The sequence below is a fragment of the Pongo abelii genome, chromosome 11, assembly GCF_028885655.2.
Source record: "Pongo abelii isolate AG06213 chromosome 11, NHGRI_mPonAbe1-v2.0_pri, whole genome shotgun sequence".
NCBI classification, from domain to species: Eukaryota; Metazoa; Chordata; class Mammalia; order Primates; family Hominidae; genus Pongo; species Pongo abelii.
This window is the reverse complement of record NC_071996.2, coordinates 56,308,588-56,334,494: the sequence shown is the minus strand read 5'-3', so window position 1 is coordinate 56,334,494 and position 25,907 is coordinate 56,308,588. Positions and strand designations below refer to the sequence as shown.

At 36.2% G+C, this 25,907-nt stretch overlaps 1 protein-coding gene across 11 annotated transcripts in view; it reads right to left on the bottom strand.

Annotated features, from left to right (window-relative positions):
* GALNT13 (polypeptide N-acetylgalactosaminyltransferase 13) overlaps nucleotides 1-25,907 on the bottom strand; it is a 580,804-nt gene that overhangs the window by 526,436 nt on the left and 28,461 nt on the right. For all 11 annotated transcript variants that reach the window (XM_002812491.6, XM_024243884.3, XM_054549372.2 and 8 more), the window contains exon 2: nucleotides 25,121-25,192. The gene's annotated coding sequence lies outside the window, so the exon portion shown is untranslated. The remainder of the gene's footprint in view (nucleotides 1-25,120; nucleotides 25,193-25,907) is intronic.

The following is a 25,907-nucleotide window of genomic DNA, read 5'->3' as shown; positions in this document are numbered from 1 at the left end:
AAAATGTGGCACATATACACCATGGAATACTATGCAGCCATAAAAAATGAAGAGTTCATGTCCTTTGTAGGGACATGGATGAAGCTGGAAACCATCATTTTCAGCAAACTATCCCAAGGACAAAAAACCAAACATCGCATGTTCTCACTCATAGGTGGGAATTGAACAATGACAACACTTGGACGCAGGAAGGGGAATATCACACACCGGGGCCTGTTGTGGGGTCGGGGGAGGGGGAAGGGATAGCATTAGGAGTTATACCTAATGTAAATGACGAGTTAATGGGTGCAGCACACCAACTTGGCACATGTATACATATGTAACTAACCTGCATGTTGTGCACATGTACCCTAGAACTGAAAGTATAATAAAAAATACATGATTGAGATTTAACAAAAAAAATCAGATTCCAAAATCAAATCAACATGAAGAAAATACTCTCCCTGTTAAAAGTAAGCAAGGTAGAGTATGATTCTATTCAAAAGCCAAAAAAGTACATAACTAATACAGTAGTAGTATATAACGAATGTAATTGGTTCTATTATAATTTGCTGTTAATCCAGCAGAACAGCAATCAACATTTTATTTTCCTTTTCACTTCACATTTCTGGCAAAGATATGTACAAAAGCAGCAATCTGAATTAATGAAACCTATTAACTAATACATATATTTTATTCTGTTTTTAAATATCTAATCTAAAAATGCTATTTCAGGCCAGGCACAGTGGCTCACGCCTGTAATTCCAGCACTTTGGGAGGCCGACGTGGGAGGATCACCTGAGGTCAGGAGTTCGAGACCAGCCTGGTGAACATAGTGAAACCCAGTCTCTATCAAAAATACAAAAATTAGCCAAGCATGGTGGCAGGCGCCTATAATCCCAGCTACTCAGGAGGCTGAGGCAGGAGAATTGCTTGAACCCGGGAGGTGGAGGCTGCAGTGAGCCCAGATCACACCGCTGCACTGCAGCCTGGGTGACAGAGGGAGACTCTGTTTCAAAAAATAAAAAATTAAAAAATAAAAATAAAAAATAAAAATAAAAATGCTACTTCAAATGACCTTATTACTTTAATATAATTATTAAATAGTACATCTCTGAGTTTCTAAAATATTCATTTCCATTTATCACTTCATGCCAGTCATTGCTAATTAAAGCAATTTCTGAAAACAATTTTTCTTTCCATATTATCCACCAGAAGAAGTTAGCTGTGCGGAACATGGTAGTGGACTGGGGGAAGGTGGAGAGTAAGGGTTGGGGGAGGAAGGATTATCACCTACCTAAGTTTGCCTCAGCTATAAAGTTTCCTTTCTTAAAATGAGTCTCTATAATTGGTATGATAGCAGGGAGAAGCAATTAGTTATTAACAGACAGCTTTTCTAATTATAGTTTATTTTTGAGACAAGGATAAAATTCTAAAAGGAAACAGTCCATACATTTTCTGTAAAGATTATACATTTTCATAGCTTAAATGGGAAAGGTATAAAGCTTCAAGATCAAATCTGTTTAGTCCAAGGAAAATCTTCCACTATTTATATGGCAGAATGATTATAATATTTTCTTTTGATTTTGAAAAGCATAGTAAATACATTCTAACAACTGACTGACATCAGAAGAAATCAGTAGGTGTACTCCAGTTCAAAGTATCTTATCTATTAACTTCTGTGAAATGAAACAGTGTTCAATCTGAGAAGAAAATATTGGAATGATTCCCCTTCCTGCAAAAAACCATAATCAGTACAAAAATTCTCTGATTTCCCACATCCATTCAGCTCCACTCCAGCAGAATAGCAATCAATGTTTTATTTTCCTTTTTGCTTCACATTTCGGGGAAAGGTATGTACAAAGACAGCGATCTAAATTAATAAAACCCACTAACCGATACATGGATTTTTTTTCTATATGTCATTTTAATTCCTGGTTATTCCACTCCATATTTTTAAAATTATAGATGTATTTTAACATATTTAAATTATGTTTATCCTTATTATATTTCTAATATCCCTTTTTTATTCATCTTATTTCCCATCCATAGTCTTTTTTCAATTATAAAAACTATCTGACCTAGATTTTTTATTTCAGTTTTTAATTGGCTCTGCAGGATATATTTGTTAGTTGTTTGTCCATGTGTCAATTGTTTCTGCCATCTTTTCCAAATGTACTGTATTTTCTTCCTCTACGATGGAGAAAACACTGTATCTCTTGGCCATCCCAATATTTCTTCATAATTTCTACTTGCATTCCATCTCCCTTCCTCTTACATAAATCCTTAAGGCATTCTTTTTTATTATTATTATAACTTTTATGTTAGGTTCAGGGGTGCATGTGCAGGTTTGTTATACAGGTAAACTGCTTGTCACAGGGGACTGGTGTACAGATTATTTCATCACCCAAGAATAAACATAGTACCCAATAGGTATTTTTCTGATCCTCTCCCTCCTTCAAGACTCCACCCTCAAGCAGGTCTTGGTGCCTGTTGTTCCCCTCTTTGTGCCCATGTGTTCTTTTTTGCTCCCACTTACAAGTGAGAACATACAGTATTTGGTTTCCTGTTCCTGTGTTATTTTACTTACTATAGTAGTATCCAGCTCCATCCATGTTATTGCTAAGGATATGATCTTCTTTTTTATGTCTGTATAGTATTTCATGGTGTATATGTTCCATATTTTATTTATTCAGTCTACCATTGATGGGAATTTAGGTTGATTTCATGTCTGCTATTGTGAATGGAGCTGCAATGAATATATACGCCCATGTGTCTTTATGGTAGAGTGATTTATATTCTTTTAGATATATACTCAAAAATGGGATTGCTGGGTTGAATGCTAATTCTGTTTCAAGTTCTTTGAGAAATCATTACACTGTTTTCCACAATCGTTGAACTAATTTACATTCTCATCTGCAATGTATAAGCATTCCCTTTTCTCCACAACCTTCCAGCATCTGTTATTTTTTGACTTTCTAATAGCCATTCTGACTGTTGTAAGATGGTATCTCATTGTGGTTTTGATCTGCATTTCTCAAATAATCAGTAATGCTGAGCATGTTTTCATATGCTTATTGGTCACATACATGTCTTCTTTTGAAAACTGTCAGTTCATGTCCTTTGCCCACTTTTTAATGGGTTTTTTTTTTGTTTATACATTAAAGATTCTGGATATTTGACCTTTGTTCGATGCATAGTTTGCAAATATTTTCTCATATTCTGTAGATTGTCTGTTTGTTCTGTTGATAGTTTCCTTTGTTTTGCAGAAGTTCTTTAGTTTAATTAGGTCCCATTTGTCAATTTTTATTTTTGTTTCAGTGGCTTTGGGATCTTTGTCATAAAATCTTTGCCAGTTTCTACGTCCAGCATGGTATTTCCTAGGTTGTCTTCCAGGGTTTTTATAGTTTTGGGTCTTATATTAAAGTCTTTCATCCATCTTGAGTTGATATTTTTATGTGGTATAAAGAAAGGGTCCAGTTTTAATCTTCTGAATATAGCTAGCAAGTTATCCCAGCACCATTTATTGAATAAAGAGTCGTTTCCCCATTGCTTGTTTTTGTTAGCTTTGTGGAAGATCAGATGGTTGTAGGTGAGGTGCCTTATTTCTGGGTTGTCTATTCTGTTCCATTGGTCTATGTGTTGGTCTTTGTGCCAGTACCATCCTGTTTTGATTATTGTAGCCTCTGAATGCATATTCTAAGTTATTTTTTCCAGACAATCCAAACTATAATCGTAATTGATGACACCTAAGTCACATGCACCTACTGAGAATCTGAAGAGGCCTACTAATAGCAAAAACATCAGAATATGAATGTCTGTATCAAAGAACCAGGAATACAGAAGGTACTATTTTTTCTAAAAATTCATATATATATATATATAATTATATTTAGCTATATATAATATATATAACTGTTATATATGATAATATATATAACATAACTGTATTATATATAATGGGATATTAGACAATGTTGATTCAAGTCCAACCCCTATACACATTCAGTTTGAAGATACTGAAGAGGTTAATTTGCCCGGTTAACTCCAGTTGTTCCCATGTTTATATAATAGCAATAAGAATTATATCTACTTACAGAATTCTGGTAAAGATTATATATATGAAATGAGAATCAGAGGAACTGGCACAATGTAATTAATCAGCACATGCTAGCCATTGCTATTATTGTAATCAATATTAGGATGAGCAAAATAATTTGTTAACACAACTTGGAAAAAGAAAATCCTTTAAGATTCATTCAAATGTTAAGCTACTTATTTTATTTATTTCCCAAATAATTTTTGAGTACATAATATGCTCCCAACCCTAGCCCAAATTAGGTGCTTGAGACACTTTACCTCACAGTTTATAATCTAGAAGTTCTAAATAAAATCAAAGGCATGCTCAAGATTAAAGTTTCCGGGGTCTGTATCATTGTTAAGAACATTAATTTTATTATTTTCATTTTGTTGTTTATATATGTAAATATCACATATATTTTAATTATTTATAACAGAAAAAATAGTGGTATTCACAAATTTGCTGACAGATTTTAATAATTTTTGAATTTCCTATGGGATATACAAGCAGAGCTGCCTAGAAGGCAGGTGAGTAGAGGGACTGAATATCAGAAAAGGTAAAGATGAGGGAGTCAGCAAGTCAATGGAAATTGAAGACATGGAAATTGATAAAATTTGTTCAGTGGGAATCTAAGTATGATAGAAAATGAGGGTGCCATAAAGAATCTTGTAGAATATGTATTTTAAGAAAGATAAGCCCACAAATGAGATTGGGCAATGCTATCAAGGGAGGAGAAAAACAGAAGAACGATAATATAGATTTCATCAAAAAATAATACTCTGAAATAGAAGGAATGATCAATAGTACAAAATTGTGCTAAGAGAGCAAAGAAGTATATTCTATATGCAATATAAGTCACACAACTAACTTTGGTGAGCTTGGAGCAGCTTCAGACAAGCAGACAAGGAAAGCCTCAGTGTGCTGAGGTGTGAATGAATGTGACACCAAGTATTGAAAAATCTTGGAGACATTTAGCTGTGAGTAGAGGTAATAGTTACAGTGTAGCTAATAATGGGCTTGAAATAAGGTGAAGCTTTATGCACAAATGCATTTTTGGTTTTAAGGGGAAAGATATTTTGACATGTTTAATGCCAAGAGGCAGGAATCAGGAGAAAGGGACAAGGTTGAACATGAAAAAAGGAAAATATTCATTTGAACTAGCACCCTTAGAACATGCACAGATAGCTGTAGGATCCAGAGCACTGATGAAAGAATTGGTTTATAGAGGAAGAGGCATCAATAGAAGGAGAGAATAAAAGGATTTATGGACACTGGTAAGTTAGTAGGAATCTCAAAAGTTCCTGTCTCACAGATGCTGTTTTCTCTGCACATGATCTGTTAAGAAGGAAGGGAGAAGAGTGGTAGTGGGTTATAGCATAGGGGAGTAGCAAAGGTTGGATATGAAAATGAAACTGTGGGAAATGGAAGATACCTTTCTAGAAAATCTCATTAAGAGTTGCTTTGCAGAGTCAAGGGCTTACTTGACTTTGTCATCCCAAATTCTCACCCTGTTTGATTGGTGTATGTTATCTCCACTGAAGTTCACCCAGAGAGAATTAGGAGCATCTCCCTTTCCATTTCTTTTACCTTCCAAGGATTTCAGTTCAAGTGGTAGATAGATATTTTTACTTTGTATTCCCAATTTTTCAAACACAGGATTTCAATTTAAAAATCAGATTAATTATTTTAAACATGGCTGAATCAAACATAATCCTGAATTAATAAAATCTCAATGAACTCCTAGTTAACATGTTTTGAGTATGCTAAAAATGCTTTTTAACATCCTTCTCTCCAAAAAAGTAATGATGATACATCTTGCCAAACCTTTGCACTCACACATGTGTACATGCAGGAGAAAAACACAGTGAAGGAAGTAGAAATCCAAGTAATTTTGCTGTAAGCTAGCTGCATTTTACTAGAAAAAAAACAAAAAACAAAACTGTGGTCATGATTAACACAGATAACTGCCTAATTGACATTCTGCCTCTTTTTTTTTCTCTCTCTCTCTCTCCTTCTATCCTCCCTCTCTATCAGTTGAACCCTCTTGTTTCCAAGATACCTGTTAGTTTAACTCTAAGGCTGCTCAATTGGGTGTCTCTCATACTGACTAATGTTGCCTGGCAACATGACTGATAGAATACTCACCAGCCTGTGTGGTAGCTCTGTTTTTTGGCTTACAGTTGGGAGATTTGGATAGAATTTTAAGAGATTTTTCACACTGCAATTCTGTTTCATTTCAGTGGATGTGCAATTAAGTTTATTACTTATAACATCATTGTTATAGTTCATTGCACTTTTCAGCATTATTTAGAGGTTTTTGGTTTTATCATAATTGTTAATACTTCTAGAAAAATTTTTAAGTTTGAATTACCCCTCAAAATACTACATACCTTTTTCAAATTATATTATCATAAAGTCAAAATAAAAAAAATAATAAAAACCAGAAGGTTACTGATGGGGAAGAGATGTAAAGGGAAGTTATTGGGGGTTAGAAATATTCTATATGTTCTTGATCTAGGTAGCAGTAATGCAGGCATATAACTATGTAAAAACCCATCAACCCATATATTTAATATTAGTGTACTTTACACATCTTAATACACATACGATATATTTCAAGATATTTTAAAGATGATGGCAATATGAATAAATACGTACACACAGACACAAACAGAGACAAGGATATTTCTTTTGGCAAAATAATCTGTCTTGGGCAAAAAAAAATGCACAGAATTATGGTGTTTTAAAGCTGTTAAATAGGTGGTAGAGGTAATATCATCAACTAATTGATTTGTCAGCTGAATAAACTGAGGCCCAGAGGCGTATAATTTCTTTCATAAGTTTCATAACTTACCAATGGCAAAGGTTAAAGAGAAACCTTTAAATTCTTATCTATTTCTTGGTTTGATGTTACATAAAGTGCTACTATCATAGACCTTAACTTTGAGCAATCTTTCAGTTTAGTTCAAAGTATAGAAATTATACATCAAAGAACAGAAACTGAGACTCAATCCCATCTAAAAGGTAAAGCTCTACTCAAGAGAAACAAGGTTAGTTGCCTTTGTACTCTATCAATCTGTATTAGTCATTTATAGACACGTCCTCTCTTAAACTGAATTTATGCTAATATAAGATAGGTAAACTAAACATACCATTTTTTGACTATTTCCTATGCAATAAACCCTTTGAATATATTATCATATTCCATCCATACCGAAACATTTAAACACAGTTATATTATGCCCTTTTATACCTGAGGAGGTACAACCAAATAAAAACCTTGCTCAAGGTATCACAGCTAGTATTTGCTGAACCGAGATCAGAATCTAGTTCTGTATGATGTTAGAACCTATGCATTTAAACCCAACCCATCCCGCCTCAAAAATCGGATTACCTAGGCTGGGCACAGTGACTTGTACCTGTAATCCCAGCAGTTTTGGAGGCTGAGGCAGAAGGATCGTTTCAAGCCAGGAGTTCGAGACCAGCCTGGACAACATATTGAGACCTCATTGCTACTAAAAATTTAAAAATTAGCCAGGCACAACGCCACACACCAATCATCCCAGATACTCAGGAGGCCGAGGCAGGGAATTGCTTGAGTACAAGAGGTCAAGGCTGTAGTGAGCTATGATTGTGCCACTGCACTCCAGCTTGGGTGACAGAGCAAGATCTTATTTAAAAAAAAAAAAGACAAAAGAAAAGGAAGGAAGGAAGAAGAAAAGAAAAGGTTACCTCAATGTAATTCCTATCCTCTCCTTGTGACTATGACCACTAAGAGCTTACTAAATATCTATCTTCCCCTTCATCCTTACTAGGAAACCAACAGAGCAGTTGTGTGTGCAGCTACACTACGTGCAACAGTCTTCTTTACAACTAAGAGTAATGATGGGTAGGTAGAAAATACAAGGAAGAGTTTCCAGGTAATCTCTTTGATGAGGGGTAAATCAGCTGGCTGCATGCCTCATTTATCATTGCATTTTTTTTCATTCTTGCTGCATAGAACACACATGTGATGGCTAGGCTGCAGATGTCATCTTAAATCACTGGAAAACTCTTGTGGATGAAGTTACGTAGCTAAGACTGTGGAAAAGAACTACAAAAGGAGAGATGATTCCTAATGATCTAGGAGCTATAATTTCAGACCACGATGATAATGATCAGGCTTCCTCTATGCAGAGGGCAGGGATCACCAGGCAAACAGATGAACAAAATTTCAGAGGGTAACAGCCATTCTGAGGAGTGACAGGACATACGAACTATTTCACTTTTAACAGAATAAGAGAGAAAGAGGTAGTCACCATGAAAGTAGGTAAGAAGAAAACAGCTAAAAGTGTAACAAATACTTAGGGATCAGAATTGGCCAACAGAACAGTGTAGACACCCAGGAATCCCCTATATACAAATAAATATGTGCTCATTCATAAACTTCTTTATGAGGAAAGATTCAGGCCAGGGTAGAGACCAGTGAGACTCTTTGGAGATATAAAGTCACAAAATCCTTACCAATTCCCCAAACCTTTCTCTAATACAAAGCAAAATTTAGTCTTTTAGGGTGAAAAAAAATCCTTATATTCCCAACACCCTGGAAAAGAGCTATAGTTTCTCGGGAAGGGATAGAATGATCCATCAAACCTTGCTGAATGGGTAGGTAACTTTCTTCTGCCCAGAATCTTTTATTATTATTATTATTATTATTATTATTATTATTATTATACTTTAGGCTCTATGGTACATGTGCACAACGTGCAGGTAAGTTACATATATATACATGTGCCATGCTGGTGCGCTGCACCCACCAACTCGTCATCTAGCATTAGGTGTATCTCCCAATGCTATCCCTCCCCCCTCCCCCCACCCCACAACAGTCCCCGAAGTGTGATGTTCCCCTTCCTGTGTCCATGTGTTCTCATTGTTCAATTCCCACCTATGAGTGAGAATATGCGGTGTTTGGTTTTTTGTTCTTGCGATAGTTTACTGAGAATGATGATTTCCAATTTCATCCATGTCCCTACAAAGGACATGAACTCATCATTTTTGATGGCTGCATAGTATTCCAGGGTGTATATGTGCCACATTTTCTTAATCCAGTCTATCATTGTTGGACATTTGGGTTGGTTCCAAGTCTTTGCTATTGTGAATAATGCCGCAATAAACATACGTGTGCATGTGTCTTTATAGCAGCATGATTTACAGTCCTTTGGGTATATACCCAGTAATGGGATGGCTGGGTCAAATGGAATTTCTAGTTCTAGATCCCTGAGGAATCGCCACACTGACTTCCACAAGGGTTGAACTAGTTTACAGTCCCACCAACAGTGTAAAAGTGTTCCTATTTCTCCACATCCTCTCCAGCACCTGTTGTTTCCTGACTTTTTAATGATTGCCATTCTAACTGGTGTGAGATGGTATCTCATTGTGGTTTTGATTTGCATTTCTCTGATGGCCAGTGATGGTGAGCATTTTTTCATGTGTTTTTTTGGCTGCATAAATGTCTTCTTTTGAGAAGTGTCTGTTCATGTCCTTCGCCCACTTTTTGATGGGGTTGTTAAGCTAACATAAAACAGAGGTCTGCTAACACTGGGGGAAGAGCAGGACACCTCTCCCATTCATGAATACCACAGACTCCAGGAGAAGCTTGGGCCTCATGAGAGGAATGGGTAGGTATTGTGTAAGAGCCACACATCTAAGGCACAGGTGCACAGGCCATGTCTAAGATAAAGACTGGAGAACAGGATCCAGGCACCCTGCTGTCCCCCACCAGGAGTAATATATTAATATGCAACAGCAATTTACCCCTGGAGGACTGTCCAGAGTGTAATAAGAGGTTTCCTCCCCTATGCAAACATGCAAGGAACACGGAAAGCGTTGGAGAAGAACACTGAAAAAATTATCATGTGCTCCAGGTACCATACTAAGCAAGGAAGTCTGTCGGGGATTGGGGGGTAGAATAATAACAATATAAATCATCGGATAAGAAAGTAAAAGAGATAATTTGATAATCTCAATAGGTTTGAGATAATTTGAAAATCTCAATACATGCAGAAGCATTTGATAAAAATTAAGTCTATCTATAATTAAGAATCCTAACAAAATCAGAATAAAACTAGATTCTCTCAATCAAATACATGCTATTTTCTCAAAATAATACAGTAAACATCTCTTTTTTTTTTTTTTTTGAGACGGAGTCTTGCACTTTTGCTCAGGCTGGAGTGCAATGGTGCGATCTCAGCTCACTGCAACCTTTGCCTCTGGGCTCATACGATTCTCCTGCCTCAGCCTCCCAGGTAGCTGGGATTACAGGCACACACCACCTCACCCGACTAGTTTTTTGTATTTTTAGTAGAGACGGGGTTTCACTGTGTTGGCCAGACTGGTCTCGAACTCCTGACCCCCTCGTGGACATCATTCTTAATAGTAAAATGATGCACAGTGTTCTCTTTGATTTGTGAATAAGACCAGAATGTTCATTCGTCCTATGCTCATTCAGCATTGTTCTGGACATTCTAGCCAAGTCAATAAGACACAGAAAATACAATAAAGCTATAAGATTTTGAAAGTCATATGTAACTTACCTGCACATTGTGCACATGTACCCTAAAACTTAAAGTATAATAATAATAAAGAAAAGAAAAGGAAAAAAAAAGAGAAAGTGTTAAGTAATACTATCTTTCTTCACAGACAACATGGATATTTACATAGAAAATTCAAAATAATCCACTGAAAAAAACACTAGAATTAATGAGTTTACAATCTACTATATGCAAGGTCGATATTTAAACATGTATTTTTATACAAGGAATGAAGAGAAAATAATTTTTTAAGATATATCTTGCCTATCATTAAAAAGTCAGGAAACAACAGGTGCTGGAGAGGATGTGGAGAAATAGGAACACTTTTACACTGTTGGTGGGACTGTAAACTAGGTCAACCCTTGTGGAAGTCAGTGTGGCGATTCCTCAGGGATCTGGAACTAGAAGTCATTTGACCCAGCCATCCCATTACTGGGTATATACCCGAAGGATTATAAATCATACTGCTATAAAGACACATGCACACGTATGTTTATTGCGGCACTATTCACAATAGCAAAGACTTGGAACCAACCCAAATGTCCAACAATGATAGACTGGATTAAGAAAATGTGGCACATATACACCATGGAATACTATGCAGCCATCAAAAATGATGAGTTCATGTCCTTTGTAGGGACATGGATGAAATTGGAAATCATCATTCTCAGCAAACTATCGCAAGAACAAAAAACCAAACACCACATGTTCTCACTCATAGGTGGGAATTGAACAATGAGAATACATGGACACAGGAAGGTGAACATCACACTCTGGGGACTGTTGTGGGTTGGGGGGAGGGGGGAGGGATAGCATTAGGAGATATACCTAATGCTAAATGACGAGTTAATGGGTGCAGCACACCAGCATGGCACATGTATACGTATGTAACTAACCTGCACATTGTGCACATGTACCCTAAAACTTAAAGTATAATAATAATAAAAAATAAATAAATAAATAAGAAAATATAATGTGCAAGATACATTTGGCAATCATTTCATAGATTTTGTTAAAACTGCATAGAAATCCTTTATAAAGTTGTCTAATCTAAAAAAAAATATATATATATATATATATATATATATATATATCTTGCCTACCTGAAGATGGCCAACTAGACACAGCTAGGAGGAACATCTCCCTCCAAGGGATCAGAACATCAGAAAGACTGGAGTCCTCTGAGCATATCTTCAGAGGCAAGGCACTGAGAACAGATGGAGGAAAGACACAGATGCTGGACTGAAGGGAGAGGGGACTGGGCACCCTGCATGGAACTGCCGTTCACCAGGACTTATTCCTGGCCCCAAAGAACTCCTGCAGAAAGTAGGAGTTGAACACACAAGGAGCAAGCTGCTCTCATCACAGCCCTCTGGAATCCCAGCAGTAGGAAACCCCTCTACCACCACGGACCCTTCAGTTGGCAGAAAGAGTAACTTAGAAAAGTGTTAGGGGCAGAACTCCAGCCAGTGCAGAGCCCAGAGGGTTTGGTGTTGGAGTGTCTGTAGCGGAGCATGGTCAGGGATGCCCATTCCCCTGGGCTCAACCTGCTTCCATAGGAGACTTTAGCCTTAGGGGAACTGTCCAACCTGAACTCTGAAGGGCTGTTTTGCCCATGAGACAGGACATGTGTGCACAGACAAACCTTCCCTTCCTTTCCCTGCCACCACATGTGTGTGCATGCACCCTGCTGTGCCACTGCTGTTGACATGGGTGCATGCTGCCCCCCACCCCACCTGCCACATTGCCATTGTCGTCAGAGCATTGGCAGGCATGAAACCCGCCTGCCCTGCCGCCAGCAGCACCCACCACTTGCACTGACACTGCTGCCAAAGTGAAACTAGGCAGGGAAAACAGACAGCTTGCCCACAACCTAGGCAGCCACCACCACCAGTGTGAACATGCATAGAGGGCATGCACAGTCCTGCGCCTACCAGCACCCCCACCACCATGCTAACACCAACACTGGCATAAACACATGCACAGTTGCCAGTGGAGGACCCCTGTCTCCCTGAGTAATACTGCCATCACCACTGCTGCAAACACCTGCTGGCTACCCCGCACCCACTACTACTCTGCCACAGCTGACAAGTGTGCACTTGGCCATGCTGCTGCTGCCACTGCTGCTAGCACATGCAAATGAGGATAGATTCCACTGCCACTGCCCTACAAAGAGCTTTGGCTGGCACCATGCATACAAGTATTGTGACCAGCAGTTCAGGAACATTTCAGCCTAACCTGTGCAACAGGTTGCTAACCATGAGGGGCCAGAAAACAAAGCCAGTGCCCAATAAGAGTCACCCAGAATTAGAAAACACAGTCCGGGAGTCCTGAGCTAAGCCTTGACTCCCTAAAATCTTGCAGAAATGAATCCAATTGACTGAATACACCTTATACCACAATTAAACCCCCAAGATCATTAAATAGGATAAAAGAAAAAAAATCTAAATGATAGGAACTTCAAATACTGAAGGAACAGCAGACCCACAAAGATGAGAAAGAACCAGCACAAGAACTCTGACAACTCAAAAAAAGCAAGAGTGTCTTCTTTTCTCCAAATGACCACCCTAGTTCTCCAAATGACCACCCTAGTTCTCCAAGAAGAGTTGTTAACTGAGCTCAGATGGCTGAAATGACAGAAATAGAATTCAGAATAAGGATAAGAATGAAGATTTTCAAGACTCATGAAAACACTGAAACCCAACCTAAGGAAACTAAGAATCATAATAAAATGATACAGAATCTGATAGACAAAATAGCCAGTATAGAAAAGCATGAAGCTGATCTTATGGAGCTGAAAAAAACACTACAAGAATTTCATAACGCAATAGCAAGTAAAAGCAACAGATTAGACCAAGCTGAGTAAAGAATTTCAGAGCCTGAATACTGTCTTTCTGAAATAATACAGTCAGACAAGAATAAAGAAAAAAGAATAAAAAGGAGCAAACCAAACCTCAGAGAAATATGGGATTATATAAAGAGACCAAATCTATGCCTTATTGACATCCCTGAAAGAGATAAGGAGAATGGAAGCAACTTGGAAAGCATGATTCAGGTTATCATCCATAAGAATTTCCCCTATCTAGCCAAGGAGGCCAACATTCAAATTCAGGAAATGCAGAGAACCCCCACAAAATACTTCACAAGAAGACTATCCCCAAGACACATAATCATCATATTCTCCAAGGCTGAAATAAAAAATGATAAAGGCACCAAGAGACAAAGGACAGGTCACCCACAAAAGGAAGCCCATCAGACTAACAGCCAACTTCTCAGAAAGAGCACTACAAGCAAGAAGAGATTGGGGGTCTATATTCAACATTCTTACCAAAAAGATAAATTCTGACCAAGAATTTCATATGTAAACAAACTAAGCTTCATAAGCGAAGGAGAAATAAGATGCTTTTCAGACAGGCAAATGTTAAGGGAAATCTTTACCACCAAACTCGCTTATAAGAGCTCCTGAAAAAAGCACTAAATATGGAAAGGAAAGACTGTTACCAGCCACTACAAAAACACATTTAAGTACACAGACAAGTGGCACTATAAAGTAACTATAAAAACAAATCTGCATAAAAACTAGCTAACAACACTGCGACAGGATCAAATCCACACATATCAATGCTAACATTGAATATAAGAAGCTAAATGCTCCAATTAAAAGGCACAGAGTGGCAAGGTGAATAAAGAAGCAAGACTCAGTGGTATGCTGTCTTCAAGAGACCTATCACACACACAATGACACTCACAGGCTCAAAATTAAGGGATGGGGAAATGTCTACCAAGCAAATGGAAAACATAAAAACACTAGGGTTACAATCCTAATTTTAGACAAAGCAGACTTTAAATCAACAAAGATCAAAAAAGGGCATTACATAATGGTAAAGGATTCAGGTTGACAAGACCTGACTATTCTAAACGTATATACACCCAACTGAGAAGCACCCAGATTCACAAAGGAAGTTCTTAGTGACCTTCAAGGAAACTTCGACTTCCATACAATAATAGTGGGAGATTTCAACACTCCACTGACAGTACTGGACAGATCATCAAGGCGGAAAGTTAGCAAAGACATTTAGGACTTGAACTCAAAAGGACCAAATGGACCTGATAGATACCTATAGGACTCTCCATCCAAAAACAACAGAATATACATTCTTCTCATTGCCACATGGCATATACAGTAAAATCAACCACACAATAGGACATAAAACAATCAGCAAATGCAAAAGAACTGAAATCATAGCAACTACTCTCTCAGACAACAGCACAAAAAAAGAGAATTCAAGAAAATCACTCAGAACCATACAATTACATGGAAATTAACCTGCTTCAGAATGACTTGGGGTAAATAATGAAATTAAGACAGAAATCAAGAAGTTCTTTGAAACTAATGAGAACAAAGCTACAACATACTAGGATCTCTGGGACACAGATAAGGTGGTGTTAAGATGAAAATTTGAAGCACAAAACGCCCACATCAAAAACTTAGAAAGATCTCAAATTAACAACCCACCATCACAAATAAAAGAAGTAGAGAAGCAAGAAGAAACCAACTCCAAAGCTAGCAGAAAACCAGAAATAACCGTAATCAATGCTGAACTGAAAGAGATTGACACATAAAAAAACCATTCAAAAGATCAGTGAATCCAGGAGTTGGCATTTTGAGAAAATTAAAAAGATGGGTAGAAACTAGCTAGGCTAATAAAGAGAAAAAGATAGAAGATAAACACAATCAGAAATGACAAAGGCAATAACCACTGTCCCCACAGAAACACACATATATAACCATCAGAGACTACTATGAACACCTCTATTCACACAAACTCGAAAATCAACATGAAATGAATAGATACCTGAGCACATATACCCTCCCAAGACTAAACCAGGAAGAAACTGAATCCATGAACAGACCAATAATGAATTCTGAAATTGAATCAGTAATAAATAGTCTACCAACCAAAAAAAAAGCCTAGCCAGGGCCAGAAGGAGTCACCGACAGTCTACCAGACATACAAAGAAGGGCTGGTACCATTCCTACTGCAATTATTCCAAAAAAATGAGGAAGAGGGACTCCTCCCCAACTCATTCTATGAGGCCAGCATCATCCTGATACCAAAACCTTGCAGTGACACGACCAAAAAAGAAAACCTCAGGCCAATATTCTTGATGAGGATAGATTAAAAAATCCTCAACAAAATACCAGCAAACCAAATCCAGCAGTGCCATCAAAAAGCTAATCCACCATGATCAAGTAGGCTTTATCCCTGGAATGCAAGGGTGATTCAACATATGCAAATCAATAAATGTAATTCATTACAAAAACAGAAGTAAAGTCAAAACCACATGTTTATTGCAATAGAAGCTGAAAAGATGTTTGACAAAATTCAACATCCCTTCATGTTAAAAACTCTCAACAAGCTACATATTGAAGGAACATACCTCAAAATAGTAAGAGCCATCTATGACAAAACCACAGCAAACATCATATAAATGAGCAAAAGCAAAAGCATTACCCTTGAAAAGCCACACAAGACAAGGATGCCCCCTCTCACCACTCCTATTAAACATAGTATTGAAAGTCCTGGCCACAGAGATCCAGCAAGAGAAAGAAATAAAGCATATACATACAGAAAGAAAGGGAGTCAAACTATTCCTGTTTGCAGATGATGTGTTTCTGTATCTAGAAAACCCCACAATCTCAGCTTGAAAGCTCCTTAAACTGATAAACTTCAGCAAAGTTTCAGGATAAAAAGTCAATGTACAAAAATTACTAGCAAAATCTGTACAAACTAGCAAAAAATGAACAAAAATCACATTAAAAATCCTATATGGCAATGACAGCCAAGCTGAGAACCAAGTCAGGAAAGCAATCCCATTCACAATTGCAACAAAATACCTAGGATATAGTTAACCAGGGAGGTGAAAGATCTCTACAATGAGAATCACAAAACACCGCTCAAAACAATCAGAGATGACACAAACAAACAGAAAAACACTCCATGTTCATGGATCTCATGGATAGGAGGAATCAATATTATTAAAATGGCCATACTGCCCAAAGCAATTTATAGAGTCAATGCTATCCCTATCAAACTAAAAATAACATTATTCACAGAACTAGAAAAATATATTTTAAAATTCATATGGAACCAAAAAAAGAGCCCAAATATCCAAGGCAAGATATCTAAGCAAAAAGAACAAAGTTGGACGCATTATGTTACCAACTTCAAACTATACTACAGAGCTATAATAAAAAAATGGCATGGTACTGATACAAAGGCAGACATATAGGCCAATGGAATAGAATAGAGAGCCCAGAATTAAGGCTGTACACCTACAACCATCTGGTCTTCCATAAAGTCAACAAAAGCAAGCAATGAGGAATGGACTCCCTATTCAATGGGAGTGTGCTTGGATAACAGGCTAGCCATATGCAGAAGATTGAAACTGGACTCCTTCTTTATACCACATAGAAAAATCAACTCAAGATGGATTAAAGACTTAAATGTAAAACCCAAAACTATAAAAACTCTGGAAGACAACCTAGAAAATACCATTCTGGATGAAGAACCCGTTAAAAGTTTAATGACAAAAACACCAAAAGCAACTGCAACAAAAGCAAAAATTGACAAATGGGATCTAACTCAACTAAAGAGCTCCTGCGCGGCAAAAGAAACTATCAACAGAGTAAGCAGACAACCTATAGAATGGGAAAAATATATGCAAACTATGCATCTGACAAAGCTCTAATACCCAGCATCTATAAGGAACTTAAATTACAATGAAAAAGCAAACAACCCCATTAAACAGTGGGCGGAGGATATGAACCAACACTTTTCATAAACGTGGCCAACAATCACATGAAAAAGCTCACTATCACTGATCATTAGAGAAATGGAAACCAAAACCACCATGAGATACCATCTTACACCAGTCAGAATGGCTATTATGAAAAAGTCAAATAACAGAACAGACAACGTTGTGGCGAAAGGGAACACTTATACACTGCTTGCTGGTGGGAGTGTAAATTAGTTCAACTATTGTGGAAAGCAATGTCCTGATTCCTCAAAGAGTTAAAAACAGAATTACCATTCAACCCAGCAATCCCATTACTGGGTATATACATAAAGGAATATAAATTATCCTACCATAAAGACACATGCACACATATGTTAACTGCAGCACTATTCACAATGACAGATATGGAATCAACCTAAATGCCCATCAATGGTAGAATGGATAAAGAAAATGTGGCACATATACACTATGGAAAACTATACAGCCACACACAAAAAAATAAGATCATATCCTTTGCAGTAACATGGATGCAGCTGGAGTCCATCATCCTTAGCAAACCAAGGCAGGAACAGAAAACAAATACAACATGTTCTCATTTGTAAGTGGAGGCTAAGTGATTAGAACACATGGACACAAAGAAGGGAAAAACAGACACTGAAGTCTACCTTAGGATAGAGGGTGGCAGGAGGTAGAGGAACAGAAAAAAATAACCATTAGATACGAGGCTTAGTATTCGAGTGACAAAATAATCTGTACAACAAACCCACATGACGCAAGTTTACCTACATAACAAACCTGCTCATGTACCCCTAAACCTAAAATAAAAGTTAAAAAAGTGTATATAATATGTATGTATTATTATGTATGTAATAATATGTATATGTATGATACATATGTATATAATTATATGTGTGCGTATATATATATAATCTTAATATTAAACTGCATTAAACTTCTAGGCACAAATTAACCAAAATACATAAGACCTCTAAACAAAAAACCCTTCTGCACAGCAAAAGAAACTACCATCAGAGTGAACAGGCAACCTACAAAATGGGAGAAAATTTTTGCATCGCTACTCATCTGACAAAGGTCTAATATCCAGAATCTACAATGAACTCAAACAAATTTACAAGAAAAAAACAACCCCATCAAAAAGTGGGTGAAGGATATCAACAGACACTTCTCAAAAGAAGACATTTATGCAGCCAAAAAACACATGAAAAAATGCCATCATCACTGGCCATCAGAGAAATGCAAATCAAAACCACAATGAGATACCATCTCACACCAGTTAGAATGGCAATCATTAAAAAGTCAGGAAACAACAGGTGCTGGAGAGGATGTGGAGAAATAGGAACACTTTTACACTGTTGGTGGGACTGTAAACTAGTTCAACCCTTGTGGAAGTCAGTGTGGCAATTCCTCAGGGATCTAGAACTAGAAATACCATTTGACCCAGCCATCCCATTACTGGGTATATACCCAAAGGACTATAAATCATGCTGCTATAAAGACACATGCACACGTGTGTTTATTGTGGCACTATTCACAATAGCAAAGACTTGGAACCAACCCAAATGTCCAACAACGATAGACTGGATTAAGAAAATGTGGCACATATACACCATGGAATACTATGCAGCCATCAAAAATGATGAGTTCATGTCCTTTGTAGGGACATGGATGAAACTGGAAACCATCATTCTCAGCAAACTATTGCAAGGACAAAAAACCAAACACCACATGTTCCCACTCATAGGTGGGAATTGAACAATGAGAACACATGAACACAGGAAGAGGAACATCACACTCCCGGGAATGTTGTGGGGTGGGGGAAGGGGGGAGGGATAGCATTAGGAGATATACCTAATGCTAAATGACAAGTTAATAGGTGCAGCACACCAACATGGCACATGTATACATATGTAACAAACCTGCACATTGTACACATGTACCCTAAAACTTAAAGTATAATAATAATAAAATTAAAAAAAAAAGAAAAATTAGCTTGAACTCAACATTTAAAAAAAAAAAAAACCATACATGGGATTAAGAGAAACTAAAAGATCAAAATAAATAAAGTACAATAGTTCCCCCTTACTTATGGTTTTGCCTTCCATGGTTCCAGTTACTCATCGTCAACTGTGGTTCAAAAATATTAAATGGAAAATTCCAGAAATAAACAATTTATAATTTTAAATGGTGTGCTGTTCAGTGTAGCTTGATGAAATTTCCCACTGCTCTGCTCTATTCCTCCTAGGACTTTAATCATTCCTTTGTCCACCATCCTCATGCTACATTCACAACCCACCCAATAGCCACTTAGTAGCCATCTCGGTTATCAGATTGATTGCTAAAGTATCACAGTGCTTGTATTTAAGTCACCCTTATATTACTTAACAGTGGACCCAAATTACAAGAGTAGTGATGTTGGTGATTTGAATATGCCAAAGAGAAGCCATAAAGTGTTTCCTTTAAGAAAATAATAAAGAGAAAAAGTTGTTTGCTCACGTTGCTAAGCTCTATGGTAAGAATGCTTCTTCTATCCTTGAAATTGTGAAGAAAGAACAGGAGATTTATGTTAGTTTTGCTGTTGCACCTCAAACTATGAAAGTTATGACCAAAATCATTCACAAGACTTCACCTCATCATGTAGGCATTGTATCATCTCACGTCATCACAAGAAGCAGGTTAAGTACAGTACAATAACATACAGAGAGACTATATTCACATAACTTTTATTACAGTGTATTGTTATAATTGTTCTATTTTATTATTAGTTGTTGTAAATTTCTTCCTGTGCCTAAGTTATAAATTAAAGTTTATCAGAGGTGTGTATATATAGAAAAAACCATAGTCTATATATAAGGTTTGGTACTATTTGCAGTTTCAGGCATCCACTGGGGATCTTGGAATGTGTCCCCAGTTAATAAGGAGGAAATGCTGTATATATTATGTTCATAAATGAAATCAGTTAATATTGTAATTACACCAGTTCTTTAAAAATTTACTTAACAATAGATTGAATGCAATTCTAACTAAAATCTAAACAATTATTTTTGCTGACTTGGCAAAGTAATTCTAAAATTTACATGAAAGAAGGCAAAGTCAACATGCCTTTGAATAACATGTGGTAGAAGAACTTGTTTTAATAGATATTAAGAATATTTAAAAAGTAGCCATAGTTAAAATAGTGTTATAAGTGGTAAGAAGAGACTAATAATCCAATTAAATAGAAGTTGGCTCCTAAAAGATCCAGACATATATAGAAATTTAATTTATAGTAAATATGACATTAAAGAACAGTGGGCAAAGGAGAGAATTGTCCAGTATGATTCTATAACAACTGGATATCTAGAACTTGACTTCTACCTCACATCACTCACAAAAACCAAGGCAAGTGGAAAGATAGAAACATAATGAGGTGATATAATGATTAAAATTAAAATTAGAAACATCAAAAAAAACTCATTAAGAAATTGAAAAAGCAAATCATAGAAAAGGAGAAGACCTTTGCAGCATATTTAACTGATGGGAGGCTCTTAATCCAGTGTAACTAACTTGTGAATATTAACAATTTTAAAAATCAACACAATAGAAAAATACACATATGAACAGGAAATTTATAGACGATAATATGTTCATGGCTATTAAGCTACATGACATAATCATATTATTCAACAAGAAAATGTAAACCAAACTCTCACCAGAATGGCTAAAATTAAAATAAATGATTATACTAATCTTTGGTAAAGATACAACAATGGAAACTCTTACACACTGATGAATGAAGTGAAATTAGTATACTTACTTTGGAATACCGTCTGGTAGTATCTACTAAAGTTGAAAGATTGCATGCAATATGACTAAGAAATTCCATTGCTAAGTATATATTCAAGAGAAATATATGTACATATTTAGCAAAAACACATTTAAAAGAATGTTTATGGCAGCATTATTTATAATGGCCCAAACCTAGAAACAGCACAAATGTCCATCAACAATACAATGAATAAATATTCTGTAGTATTTCTATACAATGGAATACTATATAGCAATGAAAATTAATGAACCACACAAAAACATTAAAGAAACTTAGAAACATACATTCAGAAAAGGACACCATACACAGAAGAATGTGTGTCATATGAATATTATGTACATTAATTTAAAAATCAGGCTAAACCAACATTTTGCATATAAGGATACATTATTTAAAGTTAAAACTATAATGAAAAGCAAGGAAGTAATTCCCACAAATATCAGGAATAATGTCATCCATGGGAAACTGATGGAAAGGAGGTAATGGCTGGCAGGCAGAAAAAGTAGGATTGGAGATGCAGCAATTGTTCTATTTCTTGACCTGTGTGATGGTTACATGGGTCTTTGCTTGTGAAAATCATTGCTCTGTCTCCTTAATGCGTAAAAATTCAAAGCAAAAAACTTAAAAGAGCAATAATTATGTAGGTGAAATTGAAAAATAGAAAACTGTTACCTGAGATAAATTTTAATAAACATAACTTTTATTTAAAATTCACTGGTACCAAGAGCCATTTAGGTGATTTATCTCATTTAAGCTTTACAATATCCAGAAGACACAGTACTATTAATATCACATTTTGAAGGTACAGAGGCTGAGGCACAGAGAGCATAAATAATTGACACAAAGTCACACAGCAAATGGGCCTTACTTGGAATATGAATCAATGAAGCAGAATGGTCCTGGAGCCCATGGTCTTAAGCAGTACATTATTCGACTTCTCCAGTATATTAGGTTGATGCAAAAGTAATTGCAGTTTTTGCAAAGTAATGGCAAAAATGCAATTACTTTTACATCAACCTAATAGAAAAAGAGATACTCCATATGCTGAGTATTATGTTTTTCCCTTGTCAAAATTAGTTTTGCATGATTGGTAAACTAAGTCTAAAATGTGTTCTTTTATGGACCCAAGATATGAAATCTTTTTTTTACCACTCTATCCTTGTTTCATTTTTAAGTTCTGCTAAGGAAGGAAGACAAATCAGATTAAGATGACATGTTTACTATCGTAACTTATAATTGAATAATATAATAAATTACTGTTGCTATTGCCCAACAAGTGAATATATACAAAGATTTATCACTAACCATAAGGTACATTTCTCCCTAAAGGTCAAGATTTTTCTGCCTACCCAAAAACCTATCTAAAGAAAGGGTAAACTCTGTAAACAAAATATGTTTCTGTGATTATTGGCAACATCATTTCCCAGCTCAGTAATCCTGGAAACTTCAGTTATTTTTTTAGAGAAATGATGGTACAGTGGTAAACTGCAGTGACTCTGGAGCTTGACTAAATGGCCCCAAATGTCAAGCATGGTATGTTTTACTTTTGTGACCTGGGACAATTTGCTTAAATGATGCCACTCTCAGTTTCCTCTTGCACAAAATGGGTATGACATTAGTCACTAACATTTAAAACAACCCTGGTACTCAGTGATTCCTGCACAAGCATTAATTACTACTATTACTCCCTGAACCTGTTTACTTCCAAATAAATCTCACATGCTCCAACCCCTGCCAGTCCATCCCCACTGCTATGACCTTAGGTCTTGCCCTCATCCCTTCATTCTTATCCCTCTACAAATGCTTAAAAATTGATCTTTTTGCAACAAGTCTTCCAACTGCAATCCAGTTTGAAGATATTACCAGAATAACATTTAAAAATACTTTTCTGTTCACAGGATTAGCCCTCACAAAATATTATCTCTCTATTTTTAATTACCTACCAATTAAATTCAAATTTCTTGAAGGGTTATCAGTATTTCCCACAACCTGGCACCAGCCTCATTTTCCAGTTATCTGTCTTTAGTCCAACATAAGAAACTTATTCTTGTTCCAAACTAATTAATTTGTCATTCATTGGGTGTGAAGTATGCCTCTTTACTTCTAAATGTTAGTATACCATTTTCTTGACTATTCTGTTAACATTTTCCACCTGCATCAAGATCTAGCCCAAATTCAATTTCCATAAAACCTTGGACCAATACAGTTCAGAATTATATCTCCTTTCTGCGGTCTCCTATAATGGCTTATTTTTTTTCACACATCTGTGAATTTTATTATTTCTCAAATTATTTAAAATGGCTTTTAAATTGTATTAGTTTATACCATTCTCATGATGTAACTTCCCATAGCCTCTGCTTTATTTATATGAGGGTATAGCTTATTTCCTCAAACTAACGACAAAGTTTCCTTGAGAGTTCTTTTTGTCTTTCTCTCCCACTTGCTCTAGTCCTTACTAACACAGTACCTCTCACATTTAGGAGCATGGTCTATTAATTGAACCAAAGGAAATAAAATTACTAAATAAAATCACTAGCTTTGTCTTCCAGAGGTCAAAACTAGAAATGGAGACTTCATCCCTTCATTCTCATCCCTCTGTAAATCCTTCAGTCTCAAAACCAAAAGTAGGGTGGGAGCATGAACAATTTAATCCATTCAATTTTAGAGCAATAATCTTTGAAATACTAGTAATTCTGAAAATGTCCCCAGATAAAATGTTGCTGATGATTTGTTTCAAGAAATAAAGTGTACAGGGGTTAGGACCAATGGATGGCTAACGTGAAAGAATTTGAAGATCACCAGAGTCCAAAAGGGAAAGCATCAATGTGGCCAGTGTGATGTAAAGGACAGTACTATGAACATTACACATCTGAAGATAATAAAGAAGGAAGAGAATGGTAAGTCAAGCTCAACCCTTCATTGCAATCTCTTCTTCACTGCAAAAAGCAACTAAAAAGGAGTGCAAGAAAAGGGTGTGGTCAGCCACTGCAAATTCTGAAAAGTATAATAGAAGAGTAAGATATTGTATCTGCCATTAGGGGAGGAGCTGTTATATATTTTTAAGTTTTCTCTAATCAAATAGCATTTTGTTCAAGGTAACTCATTTTGGGTTGCTGATTGGTTCTATTGACACTGAATATAAGACAATTGTTATTTTTTTTTAATTTGAAATTCAGTCATAAAATACTCATTTACTCTGATGGGTAGTGTTGGCCAGAACACTTCATCAGGGCAGAGGCATATTTCTCTACAATGACAATTTCTAGCCTGACGGCAAAACAGGAACACAATCCCACTCACAATAATCCCCAAAAGAATAAAATACCTAGGAATACAGCTAACCAAGGAGGAGAAAGTTCTCTACAAAACACTGGTCAAAGAAATTAGACACGACACAAATAGAAAAACATCCAATGCTCATGGACAGGAAGAATCAAGGTTGATAAAATGGTCATGACGTCCAAAGCAATTTACAGATTGAATACTATTCCTATCAAACTGCAAACGATATTGTTCATATAATTAGGAAAAACTATTTTATAATTCATAAACCAAAAAAGAGCCAAAATAGCCAAGGCAATCTTAAGCGTAAAGAAAAAACTAGAGGTATCATATTATCCGACTTCAAACTATACCACAGGGCTGTAGTAACCAAAACAGCAAGGCACTGATACAAAAAGAGACACACAGAACAATGGAACAGAATAAAGACACCAGAAATAATGCTGCACATATACAACCTTCTGATCTTTAACAATGTTGACAATATCAAAGACTGTAAATAGAAATGGGTTCTTTTATGACTGTCTGCCAAATTAATCGAACATGACTGCAATTGAGTAGAAAAATAAAAATATTACTTACTGTATGTGGCACTTGGCAATTTCAAAATGATTTGCAAACATTCATCCTCAGAATGCTTCTATAAAAATGCATCTGCGGAGGAAGAAAAAAATCCAAAAGAGTAAACAATTTGTCAAGGTCACAGAAAAACTAATACAGACCAACACACACTTAAACACTATACACTTTAACGTACTAAAATAGGTTTTGCAAAATGTAGACTATACATCTAGCAAAGCATAATGGGCTGATGAACAGAAGTATTCCTAACTATATGCAAATACTCCAAAACATCAGTCAAGGAGAACACTTTGAAGAAAGAGGTAAGAGAAGTCTGCATACTAGCTTCATATCATATGCAAGAAACACAGTGCCCCCAGAATATTGGCAGAATGGCATAAAAGGAATTCAAAAATATCAGATGTTCATAAGTAAATATACTTGGAGAGTTGAGGTGATTATTCAAATATTTCAAGTTTTTAAAAGGTACTATTATCCGATATATGAGGATCACTGAGTAAGAAAAGAATTTTGCTTGATTTATCCAGAGAGTTGCACCAATTCACTTTGTAACTGCATTTAAATTCTAATTGAAATCCATGCACTGAGAAAAATGCAGGCATGCGACCTGCATACCTCACAAAAATACACAAACAGGTCCATTCTCTGTGTTTCAGAATATCAATGTGATTATAAGGAGAAAGTGATTTAATCAAGCATTATTAATTAATTTGTTTTAGAGTAGGGTTTTGAAAGAGCATATTGATTTTGAATCTCAAAATATTTCAAATTAAATGGGTTTTATGCT